This window comes from Bubalus kerabau, chromosome 10, assembly GCF_029407905.1.
Source record: "Bubalus kerabau isolate K-KA32 ecotype Philippines breed swamp buffalo chromosome 10, PCC_UOA_SB_1v2, whole genome shotgun sequence".
Classification (NCBI taxonomy): Eukaryota; Metazoa; Chordata; class Mammalia; order Artiodactyla; family Bovidae; genus Bubalus; species Bubalus kerabau.
Window position 1 is genome coordinate 56,697,735 of NC_073633.1, and position 27,171 is coordinate 56,724,905.

The following is a 27,171-nucleotide window of genomic DNA, read 5'->3' on the forward strand; positions in this document are numbered from 1 at the left end:
GGGGGCAGAGCCTAACTACGCCTCCTGAGAGAATTCAGGAGGAGTGAAACAAGACAGAATCATGGCAGATGTGTCTGTCTGTCTTGAGGACCAGGGTGGGGGTACCTACAAAGGAAAGGGATTAATTGAGTTGTTGTGCCTCAACCACATGGACCACTCTGTGTTCAGTGCAGTGATAGGGTGGAAGGAGGGGACAACAGAGGGGCCTAGAAGCACCTCTCCTATTTTTTTCAGTTTATTAATTTTTTTTTAAATTTTGTATTGGAGTATAGCCAATTAACATTGTTATGATTTTTTTTCAAGTGAACAGCAAAGGGACTCAGACATATGTGTACGTGCAACCACTCTCCTCCAAACTCCCCTCCCATCCAGGCTGCCACATGACACTGAGTGGAGTTAGTTCCATGCAGAAGCACCTCTCCTAATGCTTAGCTTTAGCTGCTGGTTAGAAGTGTGGTCCCTTTAATTATAACGATGCTGATACTCACTGCATACTTCTTGTACCCAGTTTACTGGCCTCTCACAAAACCCTCTGAGGTAGGAGAGTCCTCTTCAAACCCGGGCAGTCTGGCTCCAGAGTGGACGTTCTTTATGGAGGTGATAAAGCTTATCTATTTATCTGAAGTAGAATTCATGCACAGTTGGGTGCACAAATTTTAAATGTAGGCCTGAGTTTCTACCTCTGTTTACAATCTTGTAGCCACCACCTAGAGCAAGAGAGAACATTTCCATTTCCAGATGGTCCTCTGAAATCTGTCTCCAGGTAATAACCACTGCAGACTTAGTCACTCTTCTGACTTCAGTCACCAGAGATTAGGGTTGCCTGGTCTTGTACTTCATGTAAGTGTGTTCATACAGCATGTGCTTTTTTTATGCCTAACTTCACTCACTTACTAATATGTGTTGTTCATCCATGGTGTTGCCTGAACAGAGCCTGCATCATAACTATAATACTATGTCATACTGCCTCTGGTCAGGTTAACTAATTCTGTGTTGCCTCCTGGAAATGTCTCCTTGGAAAGTAGTTTGGGCCACTCAGAGTTAGCTGAGCCTCAAGGGGTGGGGAATGAGAACACAAGAGCTTAACTTTAGGGTATGGCCAAGAAAAACTATTAATAACTTTCTCTAAAAGGAAAAAGTATCAGAAACTTTTTGAATAACATTACCCCTAAAGTTTAAAAATGCTTGAATATCATTCGACTGCGCCAAAGTTAATAAACATGAGATGATGAAAAAAAAAGAAGAGAACCTTATAGCTAACTCCCAGGTGCTGAACAATTCTCAGTGCCTCACTGCTGGGCTCCAGGTCCCAGACTCTTTGGATAAGTGCAAGTTCCTCTTCTGCTTTTCTGTCTCTCCTTTTACAGAACAAACGTTGTCCCCGACTCCCCCTCAGTCAGGTGAACAGCATCCTTAGGCTTCATTTAAGACAGTGCTTTTCGACTGAGGGGTAGTATATTTGGTTTCCCTTTTCCCGTCTCCCCTAATGGGGACACTAGATGGTATGGTAGCATTTAGAGATGTTGTGGGTTGTCAAGAGTAGGAGTGAAGGTGCTACTGGCATCTAGTAAGTGGGGGCCAGCGGTGCTGCTAAATACCCTACAGCGCGCAGGATCGTGCCCTCCACCCTCACATCTGAAAAGAATTCTCCAGCCCCGAATGTCAGTGGGGCTGCAGTGGAGAAACCCTGGTCTAGGATCCACGCGAAATCTGGAGGTTGCTTTCTAATACAGGGAGAGAGGAAGCAGGGCGTGATGGGAAGAGTTCTTGACCTAGAGTAGAAGACCCTAGGAAGTTCAGGGTCTTACTCTGCCGCCAAGTAGCCACCTGACCTCATTCACCATTGAGCCTCACTTTCCTCATCTTTTGCTGGGAACTGTGCTGCCAGCCTCTCTCGCTGACAGACTTCTTGCAGGATCAGGTGAGAACGTCAATGAAACCACTTTGAAATGCTTACACGTTATTCTTTTCTTGGACTGTGACGGCAGATCCAGCCTAGGGGTGATTTTGTATCTAATGTCAGTGCGAGAATACGTTCAGCAGGGTTTCTGTCTTCCTGTGTTGCGTTTCCAGGGTCATAGCCTCATTCTTGCATCTGTGTGGGAAAGGAGCTCACACACAAAGGGTGTTTCCTGGAACTGTGGGCAGGGCTTCAAACATCCCTGCTATTCTCTAAGGCTGCAGTTCTCAAACTGGAACTTACAGTCTGAAAATTCTCTCTTAAAATCTTGTGAGACTTCCAAAGGGGTTTGCTTCAGAAAAGAAAGGTATTTTTAGGGTTGAATCTTGGATTTGATTTTGTCACGTGAGAGGCTGAGGGCTACAGGCCCTTCTGGGTGAGGATGTGGAATGTTATGACGATACTGGTTTGATGGAATATTGTTCAGCTGAGTGTGCTATGTCAGGTAATGCGGAGAGCGGTACAACTCGCAGAGAGCGAGAGGCAAGAGGCCTGGGGCTTGTGCCAAAGAAATGTTGGGTCTTTATTAAAACATCAGGGAACTTTGCTTTATTAAAACATCGGGGAACTTTCCTTTTTTAAGAAGACGAGGTGAGGTAGTGAACAACTCTACTTAAATATGGTGCTGAAGAGAGACTTTAGTGTGGTAATGGATAGTGTGGGGCATGGTATTTTGTCATTGTTAATAACATCAGTAATTGTTAATAACAACATGGTATTTTGTAATTGTTAATAACAACACGTGAGGAATCTATGTGAAGCTGGAAAAGAAGGAGCAGAAAGGATCAAGGGGAACAGTCCCCTGGCACTCACAGAGGCTGGGAGGAGTTGTGTTCCACCAGCAGAGGTGAAAAAAACATGTAAACATAAGGCATTGACTAAATTATTCACTTTCCAGTTATCACTTCCTGGGATTCCCTGGTGGCTCAGTGGTTAAGAACCGACCTTTCAATGCAGGGGACATGGGATCGATCCCTGGTTGGGGAATTAGGATCCCAAGCTCACAGCTAACCCTGTCAAGAATCTTAATACAGGGTTGAGATTGGTTGAATGGTTTTAAGAGAGCCAGCCCAAATTCTAGTATTCCTAAGTGTATACCAAAGGACTTCTGCTGTCAGCCAAGATGGAATAAGAATTCAGGTCTCAAATCTAGAGCTATAAATATGTATAAATATACAAAACAATGTGTAAGTACAAAGCTCAAATACATGGCTACGGTGACTGCTCTGAAATATTTCTGCTTGTTTTCAAAAGTTGAGAACTTGACCTGCAGGTTTTCAGGGCAATTTGTACTTTTACATAGAGGTGAGACTGTTCGTGAAGTATCATCTTTGGTTGTTTTCAGTGATATGGATTAGTGTGTATGACAAGGATATCGTGTTTCTGAAGGAATATAAATTAAAAACTGGTTGACATTCACAAACATTAATATTTTATGCCTATAATATATTTTGGACTCTTAAATATAAAATGACTAAAAACACAGCAATATTGCCACATATGGGTTATATGCTAACTCTGACACATACTTGAGAAAAACAGCTGAATTGTCTTGATTATTAACATGTGTGAAGTGAAAGCCACTCAGTTGTGTCTGACTCTTTGCAACCCCATGGATGGTAGCCTGCCAGACTCCTCTGTCCATGAAATTCTCCAGGCAAGAATGCTGGAGTGGGTTGCCATTCCCTTCTTCAGGGGATCTTCCCAACCCAGGGATCAAACCTGGGTCTCCCTGGATTCTTTACTGTCTGAGCCACCATGGAAACCCAGCATTAATGTATGGTGTGCATTAAAAAGAAAAAAAAAAAAGGAAAAAAGAATTCAGATTGATTTTCTCACCTTATAACAACTGGGCAAAGTATAATTAAGCAGTTTTCAAATACTTGGTTGTAAGCATATGACAGAGAGGGGAGATGAATGCAGAGAGCTCGACCATTTTGTAAGATAAAGAGTTTCCATCTCACAGGCCCCTCCCAGTGGAGGGGGAGAGAAAGCTGGGAGGCAATTCCGAGGCAGTTTGAGCTTAAGGAGAAGAGTTCTAGGAGGGGAGAGCTCTAGAGAGCTGCAGAGGGCCTCCCTTTAGTCTTCAGCTGACAGAGATTAGCACAGGCACGTGAGGAATCTATGTGAAGCTGGAAAAGAATGAGCAGAAAGGATCAAGGGGAACAGTCCCCTGGCACTCACAGAGGCTGGGAGGAGTTGTGTTCCACCAGCAGAGGTGAAAAAAACATGTAAACATAAGGCATTGACTAAATTATTCACTTTCCAGTTATCACTTCCTGGGATTCCCTGGTGGCTCAGTGGTTAAGAACCGACCTTTCAATGCAGGGGACATGGGATCGATCCCTGGTTGGGGAATTAGGATCCCAAGCTCACAGCTAAGCCTGTGCCACAGTGAAAGATCTCACATGAGGCAATAAAGACCCTGCATGCTACAACAAAGATCTGACCCAAAGCAACCAAATACATAAACAGATAGTAAAATAAATAAATAAATAAAAGGCTACCACTTCCAGAGTAAGGTTAATATGCCCTAAAGGTTCCTCTGGTCCTATCCAATAAAGTTTTAAAGCACTCCTCAAAAAGATTACAGTAAAATAGTTTAACTGCATCCCAGAACAAAGCTAGAGAATATTTAATACAAGAATATCTAGCACTAACAAGGTAAAATTCATATTGTCTTCTCTAAGCTAGAAGTACCAGGCATGCAAAGAAGTAGGAAAATACAACCTATAATGAGAAAAACCCAACATTAAAACAGTTGTTGTAACTATGTTTTATATATTCAAGAAGGTGGAAGACATGTAAACATGGTAAGAAGTGTGGAAGATTAAAAAAAATACAGATTGAACTTCTAGAGATTGAAAATAATGTCTGAGATGAACAATACACTGGGTGGGGTTAATAACAGAATAGACATTGCAGAAGGGAAGGTCAGTGGACTTGAGGGCCTAGCTGTAGAAGCTATCCAAAGTGAAACAGAGAAAACAAGACTGAAAATAAGTGAACAGCACAGTAGGAAGCTGTGAACAGTTTAAGATGGTCTCACGCTCATGTAGCTGGAGATTCCAAAGAAGAAAGAGGGGACAGAAAAAAAATGCTTGAAGAAATAATGGCAGAAAAATGCCCAAATTTGATGAAAACTTTAAGCACATAGATGTTAAGAAACAAAACAGAAAAAACCAAACCCACAAAATTGTGCTGAGGCACAGCATAATCAAATTGCTTAAAATCAGGGGTTAAGAGAAAAATCTTATAATCAGCCAGAGGCCAACTCAGTGTCAGCAGGCAAGAAAAAGCACTGCCTGCAAATCTATAGACTCAGTAAAAACATAATTGGTAACCAGGACTGGGGACAGGGGGAGGGAGGGGTGAACAGGTGGTGCAAAGAGGATTTCTAGGGTAGTGAAACTGCTCTGTATGGTACAACAATGGTAGATGCATGTCATTAACCTTTTGTTGAAACTCAGAGGATGTAACACACTGAGAATGAACCTTAATGTAAACTGTGGCTCTGGGTGATGGTGTGTCATGTGGGTTCACCAAATGTAATGACTGTGCTGTTCAGGTGCAGGCTGTTGACCACAGGGGAAGTTGGGTGTGGGAAAAGGAGATATGTTGGAACTCTGTACTTTCTGCTCAATTTTGTTGTAACTTAAAAGTGCTCTAAAAAATAAAGTATATCACTTAAAAAAAAAAAAAAGGCACTGATCAGTGATTATCAGATGAAGGTTACAGTTTCATGCCCATAGTTGTCAGAGTACATGACATGATGAAACAGCAACCCGCTCCAGTATTCTTGCCTGGGAAATTTCACAGTGATGCTTAGCCGGTCCTACAAAAAGAGGTCCAAGTTCCAGAACACATTAAATACATTATTTTCCCTAGAAAACATGTTTCCTCTGCTATATATCCTGAGCTCATGGCACTCCCATGCTATGGACTTCAGGCACCCCTGATTCCTACACCTCTTTAACTTCATTTCTAGCCAGTTGATATTTGTTTCCAAGATGTCTCTTCGTTTGCTTTTATTCCTCCAGTTCTAATTTAGGGTCTCAAAACATCTCATAAATTCACTCTTTGACATTGGGGACATCATATTACCTCTCTGGGTCTGACTTTGCCCCAGTACAAAATATGAGTTTTGGCTAATGATCTCTCAAAGTTCTTTTCACATTTAAAGTCTGGATTTCAGTGCTGTTTTAGGTTATGTATGTACAGACCTCTTCTATTTCACACTAATGAAGCTTGATTCTGATGTGGTTATGCCTAGAGAGGAACCGGTTATAAATTATAAATATGCCCTGCACAGAATATTTGCTAAATAAATAGTTTTAAGCAAAACAAAAACAAAAACAGAAATAAACAAATCCTAATTAGTTATGTTCTGCAGAACAGGACTCGGTCTGTGGTAGGCTAATGACTCTTTCCCAGAGTTGTCCACATCCTGATCTCTAGAACCCAAGTATGTTAACTTATATGGCAAAAGGGGCTTTGCTGATGTGATTAAGTTAAGGATCTTGAGATGAGGAAGTGACCCTGGATTATCTAGATGGGCCCAAGGTAGCCATGTGGTTTCTTAGGCTGCTGGCTTTGAACATATTGGAAGAGGCCATGAACCAAGGAATGCAGGCAGCCTCTAGAAACTGAAAAAGACAAGGGAATGGATTCTCTTCAGAGCATTTAGAAGCAACACAGCCCCACTGACACCATCATTTTAGGACTTTCAACTTGTCTAGCTGTCAGGTAATAACTTGTGCTAAATATTTTAGGGCATCCCTGGTGGCTCAGATGGTAAAGAATCTGCCTGTCAATGCAGGAGACATGGATTCAGTCTCTGGGTTGGGAAGATCCCCTGGAAAAGGAAACGGCAACCCACTCCAGTATTCTTGCCTGGGAAATCCCACGGACAGAAGAGTCTGGCAGGCTATAGTCCATCGGGTCACAAAAGAATCGGACGTGATTTAGTGACAACAGCAAAATATCCTAAGCCATTAAATTTGTAGCAATTTGTTGCAAACACAAAAGGAAAGTAACACACAGTCCTTTCTTCCCCCTTAACTACTCATCTTTATAAGGAGAGACATTTAACTTTTCTGGGTCTCTATTTTACTTTCAGCCAAATTGTGTTAAAACTTTCTCTTCTATGTGAGGTTAAGGGCAAAATGAAACAGCACTTCAGACTAGTTGAAATAATAAAAATACTACTTATAATACCAACATTTCTACAACTAGGATACTTGTAATGTTGTATAAATGCTTTATAGACATTATTTCATTCAAACCTCCAAACAGCCTTACGAAACAGAGATCATTATCCTTTTAAAGATGGGAAACCGAGGCTCAGAAAGGTCAAGAAAGCAGCTCCGGGCCACAGCACTAGAAAGCAGAAGCACAGGCCTTCTGTCTCAGGTCTGTTTGACAGCAAACGGGTGCTCTTGCGCATTTGGTTATCCTGGCAATTAAAAATGTTATGTAAATGCGGACCATTACAATGATGATTATTACTATACCACTCTGTTATTATTCTGTCCACATGCCTCGTTCCTGTAACAACAGCTGATTGCTCCACTCATCATACCCCAGCCTGTCGCCAACTTGTCACAGATGTGATTGAAATGCTACTAATTTAGCATTAGGACTTTCCGGCTGGGCGGAGCTGGCAGAGGCAGAGGAGATGTTTGTTTATCTGAGAGCAAATGGTTTTGAGGTTTGGAAATGGAAATACCCCTCTTTCCACACCCTAGAGAAAGGCGGTTGCATGTGGTGAGGCTGGTGCTTGGCCATTTGTGAGTGGAGACAGGACACAGGTACTGGCTGCCTCCAGCATCCTCAGACTTCTTGGTTGCACAGGCGTGAACTCAAGCGGTTTCTTTGAGGGGGCTGTGGGATTTGAGCCCTCATTCCCTTTTGTAATAAAACGAGCCACAGGCTAATTGCAGTCTGTTTTCCAGTCCTCCTGCCCCTTCTTTCATGTACCTATTTCCTCTTCCCTTTTCCTCCTCTTACCTTCGACTTCCTCCCATTGTTCTCAGGTCTGTTTGTTTTTTAAGGGGTTGGCTTGGCTAATGGGAATTAGGGCCAAAGGGGCCAGCTTTGCTTGAGCTGTGCTTCCCAGAATAAAGAACGGTTTGCTTTGAAGGCTGTTGAGAATATTTGGATTAATCACATTCGTTCTAGTATTTTCCCTTTCGATTCTGATCATCAAAGAGCTCTGAAAGGTTTGAGCTGGTGCAGAGTTTGTTCTAGTTTGTCCTTGGGAATAAATGTCTGGAACAGGGTTGATCTAAAAATGTTTTCCGAGGGAAGCCTCCTTAATGGGGCAGGTGGAAAATTCACATCAAGGGAGTATCATCTTTCAAAATGGCTCCTTGTCAGAAAGGGATGTGAAATTGCAGAGAAACCTGAATCTGCCAAGCTTCCAGTAGATGTACTCCTTGATTCCCGGTGGTGCTGGGTGGAATCTGGGGCTCTGGACTGTGAAAACTGGACTTCTTCAGGGGCAGGAGGCCAAGAAATGTGGAGTGTCCTTTGGGATGAAATGGTCATCAGTTTGGACAAGATGAGTTTTTTGTTTCCGTGTGCTTCTCTGTGTCACCTTTGCTAAGTACGTTTCTCTGGTGACCTTTTTTGGGTTAGTGTATTTTGTTTTGCCTAGTTTAACAGAGGTGGAAGAACTTTGGCCCTGAGGCCTGGAGAATGTTTGCTGAGTGAGCCCCATTGTGGTGGTGGTGGTGGTCTAGTCACTCAGTCGTGTCTGACTCTTTGCAACCCCACTGGCTGCAGCACGCCAGGCTTCCCTGTCCTTCACCATCTCCCAGAGTTTTCTCAAACTCAGGTCCATTGAGTCGGTGATGCCATCCAAACATCACATCCTCTGTCATCCTCTTCTCCTGCCTTCAGTCTTTTCCAGCATCAGGGTCTTTTCCAATGAGTCAGCTCTTTGCATCAGGTGGCTGAAGTATTGGAGCTTCAGTTTTAGCATCAGTCCTTCCAATGAATATTCAGGACTGATCTCCTTTTGGATGGACTGGTTGGATCTCCTTGCAGTCCAAGGGACTCTCAAGAGTCTTCTAGAAAATCTCAGCTGGAAACATGGTAGAATTACATATGAATGTGGATGGTTATTTAATTCATCTTTTGTATCTTTTTCTGTAGTGCAGAGGAAAAAACCCAGGATGGGGAGTCAGGAGTCTTGGATTCTAGTTTTGATTCTTCCAGGCATTAGTTGAGTGACTCTGGGGAGTCTCTTAACTGAGCCCCAGTGGCCTCATCTCTAAAAGACGCATAATAATGACACCTTCCAGGCATGGTTATTGAGAAGCTGCAGTGAGACGCTGTGTGCCAGCACTTTGTGGGCTAGAGTGTGTCCACTAGGTGACAGCCAGAGGAAGCACCGTCGTCCTCATTGACTCATCAGCAACATCATTGGCAGTGTGAGTTTCAGGACAGCTGCCTGTGGGCCCTCGGACCAGCCTGGTGCAGGTCATCAGAAACTAGACTAAAGGGTGTACATGAGGAAACCCATTTGTCCAACAGGTGCTCTTGGCACAGTCATTTCTGAAGACATTGAGGCTTCTAGTGAGGGAGACATAGTCCCAGGCCTGGCCACAAGACAAGTGGCCTTGTGGCCTTCACCAAATCTGAGCCACCTCCTCAGAACCTCAACTCTCTCATCCATGAAGTGACTGAGAGTGACAAAGTGTACAGGAGCCTCGATTTGGTAGGATGTGTCTAGATGTCCTGCTGAGGCTGGATCAAGTATGAAGACAGTAGAACAGTGAGAAAGCTATTATTTCTTGAGTGCCCACAATGTACCAGGCATTTTATTAGTATCATCTCCCTTCATTCATGATCCATTCACTCACACACACATACACACATACATCCTTTTTCTTCCTCCCTCTCTCCTTCCCTCCTCTCCTCCTTCCTTTCTTAATTAATTATGTGCTAGGTTAGATACCAGGAATAAACCAGTAAATAAGATGGACACAGTGCTCACGGCCTTACAATAGTTGTTTAGTTGCGAAGCTGTGTTTGACTCTTTTGTAGCCTGCCATGCTCCTCTGTCCGTGGGATTTCCCAGACAAGAATATTGGAGTGTGTTTCCATTTCCTTCCCAATCCAGAGATTGAACCCACATCTCCTGCACTGGCAGGTGGATCTCTTACTTCTGAGCCACCAGGGAATCCCATTACAATAGTACTTTATATTGAATAATAACTTTGTAAAGTCTTTAGCACATTGCCTGGCATATGGAGGGTTCAGTTTTCTATTATTTGTATAGTTGTGGTTTAGTGGCTAAGTCATGTCCCACTCTTGCTATCCCATGGACTGTAGCCTGCCAGGCTCCTCTGTCCATGGAATTCTCCAGGTAAGAATACTGGAGTGGGTTGCCATTTCCTTCTCCAGAGGATCTTCCCGACCCAGAAATCGGATTTGGGTCTCCTGCATTGCAGGCAGATTCTTTACCAACTGAGCTATGAGGGAAGCCCAAAAGCCTGCAGCACCTGGTATTCCCAGGCGGTCTCCCATCCAAGTACTAACCATGCCCAACCCTGCTTAGCTTCCGAGATCAGCCAAGATCAGGCGTGTGCAGGGTGGTATACTTGTAGATTAAATAAGCTAGTAGGAGTTTTTGTACAAGTTGGGACAGTGAGATCCAGGAGAATGTATGGGGCATATATCATTCTCTGTGAGAATGCAGCTTGGAAAAAAATGATTTTTCTTAAGAAAGCTGTTCTCTCCCTTATGGAAAAGGCTGCCTGGGTCGCAGGTAAGGTGGGGGTGGGGGACATCCATGGTTCAGGTAGAGGCTCTGGCTCTGCTCCCCACATTATCTCTCACAGCTTGGGTTGGTACTCACACTCTATGGGCACTTGTTTGTTCTGCTTTGCTTGTGGGTTACTTGGCTGGGACGAAAACTAGAGATGCCAGCAAGGCCTCTGGTTAGGAAGCTGCAGAATGTTGTAAGCCAACGAGAGAGTGCCTGTCCTCTGTATGGCAGGTCTGTGCTGTCTGATGAGTGGGGTTGGGTTGGAAGAAAGAGATGGTGAAGCGCCCATTCAATAAGGGCTACTGAGAGCCAGGCGCTTGGGAAGATAATTCCATTCGGTCCCCGAGAGCCTTGCACAGGCAGCATCAGCACCTAACTCGAGCAGGTGGAGGAGTGGAAGCTCAGAGACTTGTGTGATGTCCCAGTGACCAGTCTGTGGGAGAAGAGGCCTGTTTGATTCCAGCAGAAGCCTGAGGAGCCAGCTTTCAAGGTGTGGTGCCCCTTGGTCTGAGGGGATGCTATTCCTTGGAATATAGCAGAGTCAGTCTGTTTGGGGATGATGACTGAATTGGTGAATTAGCTGGAAATTAGTTCCTTATTCTTCCCTACACTTTTTTGGGCATTGCCCTGTTAGTTAGCACCAACCACAGAGGCTGGGTCCCTTTATATAAGACATGGCAGTAAGAAGAGTACTTGGGGTGGATGGCCCAGTGCAAGCTGTGCATCGGTGAAAACAGTGAACATATAGCTCTGGGCTAATGCCTGGGGAAGAAAAGCCAGTGCACAAACGGAAAAGAGGGTGGAACAGCCAAAATCCTTTAAGGCAGCCGTCCCAGCCTTTTTGGCACCAGGGGCAGGTTTCATGGGAGACCGTTTTTTAATGGATGAAGTGGTGGGGAGGATGGTTCAGATGATAACACGAGCTCTAGGGAGTGGCAGATGAACCTTTGTTGTTTGCCCACTGCTCGTCTCCTACTGTGCAGCCTGATTCCTAACAGGCTGAGGACTGGTACCGGTCCATGGCCTAGGGGTTGGGGTCCCCTGTTTTATGGTGAGATATGATTGAGACTGACACAGCAGGACACAGTCCTTCCTTCCCTCCCTCCCTCTTCCTCTTCCCATAAAGACACATGGCATGCCTACACTGTGCTTGGCACTGGTGGGGCAGCAGAGATGATCTGTCCTGTCGTGGCCATGGTCCTGTCCTCTGGGGCTGATGGTCAGTGGAGAAGGCAGAGAAGGCAGCGGGCCAGCAGCATGAGAAGTGCTCAGTGGAGGGCGCGCAGCGAGGTCTGCGTCCAGGTTCAGCACAGGCAGAGAATGGGGTGGGGGTGGGGTGGGTATAGGTGGAAGAGAGGAAAAGGTGGAAACACATATAGAGGCCTGAAAGTAAGAGAAAAATTTGGAGTCAGTGATGGAGAAGAAAATGACCTTCTGTGGCCTCTTCCAGCCTCGATGGGTTTGAGGTGTTGGACTGAAGAGGAGTGTTTTGGGGATATGTGACTGTGGTAACTGGTGCTGTGATGGGCTAGAGAAAGGGGGGGAGAAGGAATTTGGAGAAATAACAGCTAAGAGGTTCTTAACCATTTTGTTCTGTGAATCCCTTTGGCAGCCTGAAGAAGCCTAGGAACTGATTTCAAATGTAGGACATAAAATACCATGATACACATAGAGTTCCTTTATCTAAGTGGTCATGGCAATGCACCGTCCAGATGCTCTTCTGGGAAGGACATGCTGCCCTGGATGCTGGCAGTGTGGTCAGCAAGTGGCCTTCAGCTATGGGTCCTTCAGGGTCTGCTTTAGTTGCAGAGAAGAGCCTCACCCAGGTCATCCACATAGCCAGTGGTGCAGAGGTGAGAGCAAAAGGCAGGCCTTCTTGGTTAATGGGGGTGATTCTGACATCCCACTTGACACCAGAGCTGACTGTGCTGTTGACCAAAGCTTCTGGGTCTCTACTGAGGCTCGACTGCTCCCCTACCTGCTTCTGCTTCTTTCTCTTCCCTTAGTAAGCATGGATCCCAAAGGCCCTCCCTAATAAACCTCTGAACACTGAATTCTGTCTCTTTATCTGCTTCCTGGGGAATACAAATTGCATCATGCATTAAATAAGATCCAGCAGCCAATCTAATAACAACTGTAATTTTGAAGTTGTTGGGAGCATAAATTATATTTGGAAGTATTTGCAACAACCATAATGTGATCTGTTTTGCTTGGTTGCCTATGTTGATAATCAAAAGAAATGTTAAATTCTCATTAAAGGTTAGTGAAAAGATCATTTTTCCCACTCAATTTCATGAACTTTCCTGAATTCTATCCACAGGTCCTCAGAGAGTTTATGGACTCTAAGTTAAAGAATTCCTTATTTAGGGCTTCTCTGGTGGTTCAGTAGTTAAGAATCTGCCTGCTAATGCAGGAATCATGGGTTCAATCCCTGGTTGGGGAAGATCCCATGTGCTTAGAGAAACTAAGCCCAAGTGCCACAACTACTGAGCCTGTGCTCTAGAACTCTCAAGCCGTAACTACTGAGCCTCTGTGCCCTGGAGCCTGGGCTCTGCAATCAGAGAAGCCACCACGATGAGAAGCCCATGCACTGCAGATAGAGAGTGGCCCCCACTCCCTGCAACTAGACAAATCCTGCATGCAGCAATGAAGACAGTGTCTTTTTTTCCCTTATGGCCAAAACAAACAAACAAACCAAATTCCTTATTTGGTTGGAAAACAAAGAAATGGTTACTATATAGACTGGTCCAAAGGTGCCCACATCCATTTGACTGGTAGGATTTAGCAAATCCAAGCATAGGACTCACAATTAGATATGAATTTCAGATAAGTAGTGAACAGTTTTTAGTATAAGTATGCACCATGCAATATTTGGGACATATTTATACTAAAAATTGTTCATTATCTGAATTTAAATTTATTGGATGTCTCATATTTTGTCTGGCAACCCCACTTTAACATCTATTTTGGCTCCTCGTGAGGTCATGTGACCTACTTAAGGATGTGAAAGAGCCCTGAGTTGGGCTTTCGTCTTTGCTCTGAGAGTCACTTGTCCTGGTCCCAGCTTCAGTTTCCTTGTCTGTCAATGGAACTTAGTACCTGCATCATAGAGAGAGTGTGAAAATGATGGAGGATAATGTGTACAAAACTTACTTCAGAAACTGTAGCGCCTCAGGTGGATGGTGGTTATTATTGCCATCTGGAAAGGATTCTAAACTCTTGAAAAAGGAACAGCTCTTAAAAGAGAATCCTGGAGGATCAGTCTAAATGTCTGAAAGCAAGCAAACCAATAGAGCAGGCCAATTTGCTATGGGAAATTAGTTTATTTATCAGTATTCTGGTGAATTTGAGGTTTATTTGCTTCTAAATTCTTGTAAGTCTCCTGAACTAAGCCATCCACTGGTTTGAAGGAATTTATAGCATTTCTGCAAAGTGTAGGGTTGTGAAGGACACCAAGAGAAGTTGATAGGAGAATCAAGCACTCAAGCTAAAGAGGCAGAGAAGTGAGATTTGCCTTATCTGAACTGGTTTTTCATTTTTTCCCCTTATGGTTATTTGCTATAGAATTTCTTTGTGGGTGTTGATGCCAGTGGGCATTGCCTTTACCAGAATAATTAGACTATTAGACTCCACATATTTATCAGGGTGAAGTACAATAAATACTTACAGAAGTTCCAAATTATTACTAGTCCACCACCCCTTATCCATGAGGGATGCATTCCAAGACCCCAGAGAATGCCTGAAGCTGGATAGTTCCAAATCCTATATGTACTGTTTTTTCCTATACTAATGGGCAGACCTAGATAGCATATTCAAAAGCAGAGACATTACTTTGCCAACAAAGGTTCATCTAGTCAAGGCTATGGTTTTTCCTGTAGTCAGGTATGGATGTGAGAATTGGACTGTGAAGAAGGCTGAGCACCGAAGAATTGATGCTTTTGAACTGTGGTGTTGAAGAAGACTCTTGAGAGTCCCTTGGACTGCAAGGAGATCCAACCAGACCATTCTGAAGGAGATCAGCCGTGGGATTTCTTTGGAAGGAATGATGCTAAAGCTGAAACTCCAGTACTTTGGCCACCTCATGCAAAGAGTTGACTCATTGGAAAAGACTGTGATGCTGGGAGGGGTTGGGGGCAGGAGGAGAAGGGGACGACAGAGGATGAGATGGCTGGATGGCATCACTGACTCGATGGACGTGAGTCTGAGTGAACTCCGGGAGTTGGTGATGGACAGGGAGGCCTGGCGTGCTGCGATTCATGGGGTCGTAAAGAGTCGGACACGACTGAGTGACTGATCTGATCTGATCTGATCTGAATGGGCAGATAGTATATATAGTATGGATGTGCTCAACAAAGGGACTGTTCATATTGTGGATGCAATGGGGTGGGAGGGTGCAAGGTTTCAACATGCTACTCAAAACAATGTGCACTTTAGAACATATGAACTGTTTCTGGAATTTCCCTTTAATAGTTACAGATGATGATTGACCGAAGTTAACTGAAACTGAGGCAAGTGAAACCACAGATAAGTGCGGACCACTGTGGAATGCTTGCTATGTGTTGGGCTGGTTTGTGGCCTTATGATGTTGTCATGGGCTTCTGAGCGGGCCAGAGCTTTGTGTCCAGTGATAAAATTCTCCCGGAACATACAACCTCTTTCCCACTGCAGGGCCTTTGCACTGCTGGTTCCCTTCGCTTAGAATACTCTGCTGGCTCTCCACACGGCTGGCTTCTCTTGGACTTCAGCTCCTCAGGGAGGCCTTTCCTGCCTGTGTATACAGATTAAGTTGTACTGGTATTCCCTATGGCAGCATCTGGCTTATTGTTTTATAACATTTTCAAGACCTGGAAAAATTTTGTTCTGATTACTTGTTTTTGTTTGCTTTTAATTTTTATTTTCGACTGGACTACAGTTGATTTACCATGTTGTGCCAATCTCTGCTGTACAGCAAAGTGACTCAGGTATATACATATAGATGTTCTTTTTTTATATCCTTTTCCATTATGGTTTCTTATAGGATATTGAGTACAGTTCCCTGTGCTGTACAGTAGGACTTTGTTATTTATCCATCCTATATACAATAGTTTGCATCTACCAGCCCCAAACTCCTGGTCCATCCCTTTCCTGCCTGCCTCCCCCTTTTGGCAACGTCACCTCTGTTCTCCAGGTCTACAGGTCTGTCTCTGTTTTATAGATAATTTCATTTGTGCCATATTTCAGATTCCAAATGTAAGTGCTATTCACATGATATCTGTCATTCTGACTTACTTCACTTAGTATGATAATCTCTAGTTATATCCATGTTGCTGTAAATGGCATTATTTTGTTCTTTTTAATGTCTGAGTAGTATTCTATTGTGTATGTGCCACATCTTCTTTATCCATTCCTCTGTTGATGGACATGCAGGTTGCTTCCATATCTTGGCTTTAGAAACAGTGCTGCAAGGAACATGGGGGTGCATGATTCCTTTCAGATCATGGTTTTCTACAGATACATGCCCAGGAGTGGAATTGCTGGATCATACAGTAGTGCTATTTTTAGTTTTCTAAGGAACTTGCATACTTTTCTCCATATCAGCTATACCAATTTACATTCCTACCAACAGTGTAGGAGGGTTCCTTTTTCTTCACACCCTCTCCAGCATTTATTATTTGTAGACTTTTTGATGATGACCATTCTGACTGGTGTGATATGATATCTCATTGTGGTTTTGATTTGCATTTCTCTAATAATTAGCAATATTAAGCCTCTTTTCATGTGCCTGTTGGCCATCTGTATGTCTTCTTTGGAGAAATATCTATTTAGGTCTTATGACCATTTTAAAAAATTGAGGGTTTTTTTTATGTTAAGCTGCAAGAGCTGTTTGTAAATTTTGGAGATTAATCCCTTGTCAGTCATATTGTTTGCAAATATTTTATCCTGTCCTGTGGGTTGTCTTTTCATTTTGCTTATGACTTCCTTTGCTGTGCAAAAGCTTTTGAGTTTATTGCAGTATTTCATTAGGGCTTCCCTGATAGCTCAGTTGGTAAAGAATCTGCCTGCAATGCAGGAGACCCCAGTTTGATTCCTGGGTTGGGAAGATCCGCTGGAGAAGGGACAGGCTACCCACTCCAGTATTCCTGGTCTTCCCTTGTGGCTCAGCTGGTAAAGAATCTGCCTACAATGCAGACACTTGGGTTCCTTGAATATAACATGCCATGGATAGTATGATTGTTTTATATACCACTAAAAAGGGATAAAGGAAAGCTACAAATTAAACTGTGACATGAATGGTTTAATCATAGTCCTGCCTGGGCCATGCATGACTTGTTCACAGCAGGCTGTTATTGCTTTGAGAGTTCTTTCATCTATTTTGAGGATTTGGCAGTTTCTCCTACTGTCCGTTGCTTTGCTTAGAGTGTGGACAATCCCCATGTATCAGTACAGCATGACTTCATGTATTGTCATTATCTTTCCATAAAACATCTGTTTGTTACCTTGTAAGAAATTAGGGGGTGGCAGTCATTTCTCCCATAATAAATATAAAATTTATGCCTTACCACCATCTTGATGCATTTTTGCCTGAAAAATCAAAGCTTAGTCATTTTGAAAACATTTTAACCAGCAATTAAGCTTGGCCCAGGCAGTCTCAACAGTGCACTTAACTCAACTGAAGTGATGATAATATGGGTACATCTGATCAATCTCACAACCATGGCCTAGCCCATGGCATTTATAAGATAGATTCCAATTTCACAAGTATTTTAAACATGCAAGAAAGGTGTGCCTTCTTATTGATGAGGTATCTCTTTCCTCTTCCAGGGAACTGAGTTCTTGTCGGTGTGTCTACCATCCAGTGCCCAGCAGCTAGCACAATGTTGGCATACAGAAGGAATCCAATAAATATGTGTCAAATGAATGGAGGAAGTAATAGGATTCTGTACTTGAACATTTTGGTTAACTGTGAAACTAATTGAAGTCTTACGGAAATAAAATAGTATATAAATAGCATTGCTATTTTAAAAAGCTCTTGTATTCTGAATTCATTTAATTACTGATGTCAATTATGAGAAGTGAAATTTTAACTCATGGATGTAAGGGTAGACTCCCATTGATAGAATTTAATTCAATTCAATTATCGTATTATGATGTACTTTTGCTTAACACTGTTCAGTTTTCAAACACAGACATGCTAACACTGGGAATAGTGACAGAAGTAATTCTTGATCACTGAGAAGTGTAAGTTGGAGAGGAGAGAAGACAGAGTTGCATTCCTGTAAATGATGTAGCAGAGCACTCAGAATGCGTGGAGGGGGCCTGGCTTGTTGAGGACTGGCAAGCCATAGTTTGGCTGTTATGCTTTAGAAAGTTGTAAAAAAAGAACCAAGGCTGTGCCAGTGGTGGTGGGAAATGAATCTTGAAGGATAATGCAGATTTACCTGACACTTGTAGGCTAGCATGTAATCCTTACAGAAACCTTTGGATTAGCTGATATTGCTTCATTTGCAAATGGGGAAACTGAAACTCCAGGAGCTGAACCTGCCCATAACTAGTGGGCAGCTTCTCTAGGATTCTAATCTAAGTCTTCTTGATTCCGCAGTCTCTGCTTTCCCAACTACTCTGTGCCAACTCAGAAAGCCTGGGATTTGTGGAATGTCTAATAAGAGTTAATGAACTTTCAGGAATATTTGGGCCAGCATTGGAATTAGAATAGAGAATGTGGCCCATCCTATGGAGACAAGTCAGGGCATTGAATTTGATGAATTCTATTTCATCTGAAGCATTGGAAGTAGACTGGTGTATCTCACAGATGACACTGGGGAGAAATTGTGGGTTTGGATATAGTAACAAAGAAAACAGTGGCTGACTTTATTTTTGGGGGCTCCAAAATCACTGCAGATGGTGATTGCAGCCATGAAATTAAAAGATGCTTACTCCTTGGAAGGAAAGTTATGACCAACCTAGACAGCATATTAAAAAGCAGAGACATTACTTTGTCAACAAAGGTCCATCTAGTCAAGGCTATGGGTTTTCTAGTAGTCATGTATGGATGTGAGAGTTGGAATATAAAGAAGGTTGAGCACCAAAGAATTGATGCTTTTGAACTGTGGTGTTGGAGAAGACTCTTGAGAGTCCCTTGGACTGCAAGGAGATGCAACCGGTCCATCCTAAAGGAGATCAGTCCTGGGTGTTCATTGGAAGGACCGATGTTGAAGCTGAAACTCCAATCCTTTGGCCACCTGATGCGAAGAGCTGACTCATTTGAAAAGACCCTGATGCTGGGAAAGATTGAAAGCAGAAGGAGAAGATAGAGAATGAGATGGTTGGATGGCATCACTGACTCAGTGGACATGAGTTTGGGTAAACTTCGGGAGTTGGTGATGGACAGGGAGGCCTGGCATGTTGCAGTTCATGGGGTTGCAAAGAGTCGGACATGACTGAGCGACTGAAATGAACTGAACTGAACAAAGAAAAGATTCCAGTAATGTGTCCCTCACCTTCCCCCACACATATGCCTTATTGTACTTCAGGTGGCTTGTTTTGTCCTCTAGTCCTTGTTGCATTAGCCTAGAAGACTTACTGTACCAGGTGCACTCTGATATAGGACTGGAGACAAATGCCCCGGACTGTTGTGCATGAAGGAGCACTGGCTACAACTTGCACCAAGAGAGAGGAAAGAAAGAAGCAAAGAATTATGGCAAGAGAAAGTAGCAAGAGCAGAGGGTAAAAATCCCATGTTTTTTTCACCAAGGTCAGGACATGTTGATTGGTTCTTCACACATGGGATTAGACAGGGTGCAAGAAAGAATGGAGAGAAAAAGGCATCCCAGGAGCTGGGCTAATGAGAACTTCATCAGAAACAGCTTCAGCCTGAAGAACCCCTCTCAGTCCTCAGTTTTGTATTTGGGGATGAAAACAGTTTTGGTCCAGAACAAAGGTGATATGCTCAAACTTTCCCATGTCAATGAATTCGCTAATAAAGAGAGTGCCTTTATGACAGGCACAGAGCTAGGAAAAGCATTTTCTATTTCACCAAAGTATGAGGGTTCAGGATCACCGCACCCCTATAGTGACCACAGCACAATAGGGAAGCTCTCTGAGGCCTGTGTTCAGGTCACTTGCCATTTTGCTCAAGCAGCATATATATATCAGTACTGACTTTTTCTTTCTTAGATAGTTTTTAAAACCTCAATTTTCTTAAGAAAGAAAGGGATCAAAATTTCCCCTAAATCTTTTGAAAGTCAGTGTCTTTATCCATGAAAAAATAGTAAATAATAATTTGTAACCTATGTGATGCAGCAGCCAGCCTTAAAGTAGTCCTTTCTGACTAAGGATTGGAACAGTGTGTACTACGATAATTGTTTGGGCTGCTTTTAGTTTCTCTTAATCAAAATTACTAGATGATTGAATTCAAGAACATGTTACTGCTTGATGTACTGATATTATATGTGCTAAGTCTCTCAGTCATGTCTGACTCTTTGTGACCCCATGGACTGTAGCCCACCAGGCTCCTCTGTCCATGGGATTCTCCAGGCAAGAATACTGGAGTGGGTTGCCATACCCTCCTCCAGGGGATTTTCCTAACCCAGGGATCGAACCCAGGTCTCCCTCATAGCAGGTGGATTCTTTACTGTCTGAGCCACCAGGGAAACCCAAGAATACTGAGCAGGTGGATTCTTTACTATCTGAGCCACCAGGGAAACCCAAGAATACTAGAGTGGTTAGCCTATCCCTTCTCCAGGGGAACTTCCCAACTCAGAAATCGAACCAGGATCTCCTGCATTGCAGGTGGTTTCTTTACCAGCTGAGCTACCTGGGAAGCCAAGGTAAAGACTCTGTCAGGCAAAAGGAAAAAAAAAAAAAAAAAAAAGGAAAGGAACTGGGCTGGACTAATTACTTTGGGGATGATTGGCTTAATTTTTGGAAATAGCTGGTAGAGTCTGGATTTTAAAATTACTAGTAAGTTGCTCTTTCTGCCTTCTAGAATTCCAGAGGCTGAAATTTGTACTAGGGTCTACTCTCTGTTTTAAGGACGACCACTTTAGTGAACTCTTTTGTTTATCCAAGTAAGGTAAGTACTCATACTTTTTGAGGGGAGCAAGGCACCCCTCAAGGCAGATGTGCCACATGACCTGTAGGAAGGTGAAAGATTACATTCCAAGAAAAAGACGCTCTCATATTTGTATGTTTTTAAAAATAATTTTATCTATTTATGTATTTTTCGCTGTGTTGTATGGTCACATTGCTGTACGGGCTTTTCTCTCGTTAGGGCGACCTGGGGCAACTCTCGTTGCAGTGTGTGGGTCTCTCATTGTCGTGGTTTCTCTTGTTGCGGAGCATGGGCTCTAGGGTGCATGAGCTTTAGGAGTTGGCAATTTCCCAGTTCTAGAGCACAGGCTCAATCATTTTGTCCCACAGGCTTAGTTGCTCTGTGGTATGTGGGATCTTCCTGGACCAGGGATTAAACTTGTGTCTCCTGCATTGGTGGGTGGATTCTTTACCACTGAGTCACCAGGGAAGCTCCCCATTTGTATGTTTACTAATGAGCTAAGTCAAATCACACGCCCCACGCCCGAGGCCAGGGGTGGTGGCCGGGAGGACCAACCCCACGTCCAAGGAGCCGTGGCTGTGCGGGCGCAGGAGGGCCTAGAGGAGCTATCCCACGCTGAAGATCAGGAAGGGCGGTGGTGAGGAGATATCCCTCGTCCAAGGTAAGGAGCAATGGCTGCGCTTTGCTGAAGCAGCCATGAAGAGATACCCCACGCCCAAGGTAAGAGAAACCCAAGTAAGATGGTAGGTGTTGCAAGAGGGCATCAGAGGGCAAACACACTGAAACCATACTCACAGAAAACTAGTCAATCTAATCACACTAGGACCACAGCCTTGTGTAACTCAATGAAACTAAGCCATGCCCGTGGGGCAACCCAAGATGGGCAGGTCATGGTGGAGACATTTGACAGAATGTGATCCACTGGAGAAGGGAATGGCAAACCACTTCAGTATTCTTGTGTTGAGAACCCCATGAACAGTATGAAAAGGCAAAATAATAGGATACTGAAAGAGAAACAAACTCCCCAGGTCAGTAGGTGCCCAATATGCTATGGAGATCAGTGGAGAAATAACTCCAGAAAGAATGAAGGGATGGAGCCAAAGCAAAAACAATACCCAGCTGTGGATGTGACTGGTGATAGAAGCAAGGTCCGATGCTGTAAAGAGCAATATTGCATAGGAACCTGGAATGTCAGGTCCATGAATCAAGGCAAATTGGAAGTGGTCAAACAAGAGATGGCAAGAATGAATGTCGACATTCTAGGAATCAGCGAACTGAAATGGACTGGAATGGGTGAATTTAACTCAGATGACCATTATATCTACTACTGCGGGCAGGAATTCCTCAGAAGAAATGGAGTGGCAGTACTTGGAGGCAATCTCAAAAACAACAGAATGATCTCTGTTCGTTTCCAAGGCAAACCATTCAATATCACAGTAATCCAAGTCTATGCCCCAACCAGTAATGCTGAAGAAGCTGAAGTTGAAGGGTTCTATGAAGACCTACAAGACCTTTTAGAACTAACACCCAAAAAAGATGTCCTTTTCATTATAGGGGACTGGAATGCAAAAGTAGGAAGTCAGGAAACACCTGGGGTAACAGGCAAATTTGGCCTTGGAATATGAATGAAGCAGGGCAAAGACTGATAGAGTTTTGCCAAGAAAATGAACTGGTCATAACAAACACCCTCTTCCAACAACATAAGAGAAGACTCTATACATGGACATCACCAGATGGTCAACACCGAAATCAGATTGATTATATTCTTTGCAGCCAAAGATGGAGAAGCTCTATACAGTCAGCAAAAACAAGACCAGGAGCTGTCTGTGGCTCAGACCATGAACTCCTTATTGCCAAATTCAGACTTAAATTGAAGAAAGTAGGGAAAACCACTACACCATTCAGGTATGACCTAAATCAAATCCCTTATGATTATACAGTGGAAGTGAGAAATAGATTTAAGGGCCTAGATCTGATAGATAGAGTGCCTGATGAACTATGGAATGAGGTTCATGACATTGTACAGGAGACAGGGATCAAGACCATCCCCATGGAAAAGAAATGCAAAAAAGCAAAATGGCTGTCTGGGGGGGCCTTACAAATAGCTGTGAAAAGAAGAGAAGCGAAAAGCAAAGGAGAAAAGGAAAGATATAAACATCTGAATGCAGAGTTCCAAAGAATAGCAAGAAGAGATAAGAAAGCCTTCTTCAGCGATCAATGCAAAGAAACAGAGGAAAACAACAGAATGGGAAAGACTAGGGATCTCTTCAAGAAAATCAGAGATACCAAAGGAACATTTCATGCAAAGATGAGCTCGATAAAGAACAGAAATGGTATGGACCTAAGAGAAGCAGAAGATATTAAGAAGAGATGGCAAGAATACACAGAAGAACTGTACAAAAAAGATCTTCACGACCCAGATAATCATGATGGTGTGATCACTGACCTAGAGCCAGACATCCTGGAATGTGAAGTCAAGTGGGCCTTAGAAAGCATCACTACAAACAAAGCTAGTGGAGGTGATGGAATTCCAGTTGAGCTATTCCAATTCCTGAAAGATGATGCTGTGCAAGTGCTGCACTCAATATGCCAGCAAATTTGGAAAACTCAGCAGTGGCCACAGGACTGGAAAAGGTCAGTTTTCATTCCAACCCCAAAGAAAGGCAATGCCAAAGACTGCTCAAACTACCTCACAATTGCACTCATCTCACATGCTAGTAAAGTAATGCTCAAAATTCTTCAAGCCAGGCTTCAGCAATATGTGAACCGTGAACTTCCTGATGTTCAAGCTGGTTTTAGAAAAGGCAGAGGAACCAGAGATCAAATTGCCAACATCCGCTGGATCAGGGAAAAAGCAAGAGAGTTCCAGAAAAACATCTATTTCTGCTTTATTGACTATGCCAAAGCCTTTGATTGTGTGGATCACAATGAACTGTGGAAAATTCTGAAAGAGATGGGAATACCAGAACACCTGATCTGCCTCTTGAGAAACCTACATGCAGGTCAGGAAGCAACAGTTAGAACTGGACATGGAACAACAGACTGGTTCCAAATAGGAAAAGGAGTTCGTCAAGGCTGTATATTATCACCCTGTTTATTTAACTTATATGCAGAGTACATCATGAGAAACGCTGGACTGGAAGAAACGCAAGCTGGAATCAAGATTGCTGGGAGAAATATCAATAACCTCAGATATGCAGATGACACCACCCTTATGGCAGAAAGTGAAGAGGAACTAAAAAGCCTCTTGATGAAAGTGAAAGTGGAGAGTGAAAAAGTTGGCTTAAAGCTCAACATTCAGAAAATGAAGATCATGGCATCTGGTCCCACCACTTCATGGGAAATAGATGGGGAAACAGTGGAAACAGTGGAAACAGTGTCAGACTTTATTTTTCTGGGCTCCAAAATCACTGCAGATGGTGACTGCAGCCATGAAATTAAAAGATGCTTACTCCTTGGAAGGAAAGTTATGACCAACCTAGATAGCATATTCAAAAGCAGAGACATTACTTTGCCAACAAAGGTTCGTCTAGTCAAGGCTATGGTTTTTCCTGTGATCATGTATGGATGTGAGAATTGGACTGTGAAGAAGGCTGAGCGCTGAAGAATTGTTGCTTTTGAACTGTGGTGTTGGAGAAGACTCTTGTGAGTCCCTTGGACTGCAAGGAGATCCAACCAGACCATTCTGAAGGAGATCAGCCCTGGGATTTCTTTGGAAGGAATGATACTAAAGCTGAAACTCCAGTACTTTGGCCACCTCATGCGAAGAGTTGACTCATTGGAAAAGACTCTGATGCTGGGAGGGATTGGGGGCAGGAGGAGAAGGGGACGACAGAGGATGAGATGGCTGGATGGCATCACTGACTCGATGGACGTGAGTCTGAGTGAACTCCGGGAGTTGGTGATGGACAGGGAGGCCTGGCGTACTGCGGTTCATGGGGTCGCAAAGAGTCAGACACGACTGAGCGACTGATCTGATCTGAAGTCAAATCACTTTGGCTTATATTGGTTTCCTTTTTGTTAAAAAGAGAGGAAAAAAGAAAATATGTTTTTTCTCTTTTGTTTAGACATCTGAGTGGATAAGAGAAACAAAGAGAGAATTTCAGGTGGCGAATTTCAGATGGCCTAGCCATTGTAAAAACAGTTTTCATTTTTGAACCAGTAAGTACACATAAATATGCTGATGTGTAGCTGGTTGCCCCTGTGCACCTGTAGTGTCTTCCCTGGGCAGGGTGGAGGCTGGGGGAAGCCAGCAGGGCTTAGGAATCAGGGAACAGAGCCAGATTTGAGCAGAGCACAATTGCAGCCTGTGTTTCCAGGGAGAACACTAGCGCTTTATCGGAGGTGCCCCTTGGCAGTTGGCATCATCCGGAGAAAGAAAATATTGCTGTCTGCCCACAAGGGTTTCTCAGAAGCTGGGGGTCTGGGTTTGGACTTGTGGGCAGAATTGCCTGGGAATGGAGGGGGACAGGCAGGGGGCCTGGGGACTCTCTGCGGTACCTTCTCCTCAGCCCCTTCCCTGGGGCTGTCACTCGCACAGCTGGCTGAGCGTCTCTTGTGGAAGCGTGCCCTTTCGGTCCTGGCAGGAGAACAGATACCAGGCTGGGTGTGCCTTCTATTTCTGGCCTTGAGTGTAGCTGTGGTTTTAAAGATCTACATGGGCAGCAAAACAATGCCCTTGTCTCCAGCAATGCCGCAGGCAGTAGAACCATATCCTTCCTGGATGGTCTCTCCTCTCCTGGGCTAAAGAGAGCCCAGTTGTAAGGCACAGGTGCTGGGGGGAGGAGCCCATCACAGGTGTTTTTGTGAGACTGGAGCAGAGCAGACAGGTGGTGCAGAGTGGTCCAAGCACAGCCTAGGCAGGGCACACCCCACAAGGGCAGGGGTGGCAGAGGCTGCTGCCCTCCCCTCTGAGGGAGCCCTCCAGGTTGGCTGGGTAAAGAGGACACTCCAAGCACTTAGATTCCTCTACCAGAGGCACGAGAGGGCCAGGCATCTCCTGCAAGCAGGGAGTTCAGGAGGCCATGTGTGCTGGCTCCGCAGACCTGAGGATGCATCTGAAGTCCCAGAAATGCAAGTGGATAGTCAATGGTGGAGGTGATTCATTTTGTCCTTGGAATGTATGTTTGAGTGCAAACTGGCTTTAGAAATGGACATTGGAATTGCAACTTGAACTTGTTCCAAGGAGAACCTAAGAGAAAAGGGACTTGAAACCATATCCCCTGAAGACCAGTTGAAGGGATATTTAGCCAAAGAAGAAGGCTAGGGTAGGGCAGGGTGGAACAGGAAGGAAACAGATCATGTTACAATAAAGGGAGGCACATTCTCACAGCAATTGATTAGATCATTGGAACAGCATATCTTTATACTCATGAAATGTTCTACCTCATATGGTTCACTACCCACTGGCCTGACTGTCCAACAAGAATAACTGTTGAGCACTTTCTGTGTGCTGAGCCTTGTTCTAAATGCTTTTTTGCATATTAGATCATTTAATCCTCATAATGGACTTCTCAAATGGCTCAATAGTAAAGAATTCACCTGCCAATTCAGAAGACATGGATTTGATCCCTGGTGTGGGAAGTTCCCATGGAGAAGGTAATGGCTACCCACTCCAGTATTCTTCCCTGAGAAATCCCATGGACAGAGGAGCCTGGCAGGCTATAGTCCATGGGGTCACAAAGAGTTGAACCTGACTTTGCAACCAAACAACAACAATCCTCACAACAACCCAATAACGTATGTTCACCTTTAAAGATGAGGACACTGAGGCTCAGGGATCATTTATAACTTGCCTGGGACCACATGGGCTAGTGAGTGGTGGGGCTGGGGCCATATGTAGCAGAGCCTCCAGTCATTACGTGGGCCTGAGTCTGCTCCCACCCCCCCTACCCCTGGCCTGGCTCCCAGGTAGCTTTCCAGTAGCATCCCTACCCCTTTGGTTCCTGCCTGTTCATGGATGGTTGGCCTCTTCCAGTGCTGTCGCCTCAAGTTTCCAATGCCCCCCCAAATTGGAGACCCCTTCCCCGATGGCTCAGTTGGTAAAGAATCTGCCTGCAATGAGGGAGACATTGGGTTCGATCCCTGGATAGGGAAGATCCCCTGGAGAAGGGAATGGCAACCCACTCCAGTATTCTGGCCTGGAGAATCCCATGGACTAGTCCATGGGGTCGCAAAGAGTCAGACTTGACTGAGTGACTTTCACTTTCACTTTATGATGTCCAGTGTTGGGGAAATTTTCATCCTCTTTGCCTCAGTGGTTACTCCAATTTCTTTGTGACCCAGGTTTTGAAGCCTGATGTGAATGAAAATATTTGACCACATGAGTTTTATTCTTTCTAGGGCTGTGGTTCTTGATGTCCCCAAAGCCACTTAAGAACCAGGAGATTGTTTTTTTTTGTTTTT

General features: G+C 44.0%; 1 protein-coding gene, 1 long non-coding RNA gene and 1 pseudogene across 2 annotated transcripts in view; 1 reads left to right on the forward strand and 2 right to left on the reverse strand.

Moving 5' to 3' along the window:
• LOC129621407 (uncharacterized) overlaps nucleotides 1–17,726 on the forward strand; it is a 40,966-nt gene extending 23,240 nt beyond the window's left edge. The window contains exon 3 of the long non-coding RNA XR_008699329.1: nucleotides 17,538–17,726. This is a non-coding gene — a long non-coding RNA (uncharacterized LOC129621407). The remainder of the gene's footprint in view (nucleotides 1–17,537) is intronic.
• Nucleotides 1–27,171, reverse strand: part of LIPC (lipase C, hepatic type) — a 163,371-nt gene that overhangs the window by 52,743 nt on the left and 83,457 nt on the right. The gene's annotated exons all lie outside the window — the stretch shown is intronic.
• Nucleotides 10,459–10,577, reverse strand: LOC129622146 (uncharacterized; annotated as a pseudogene).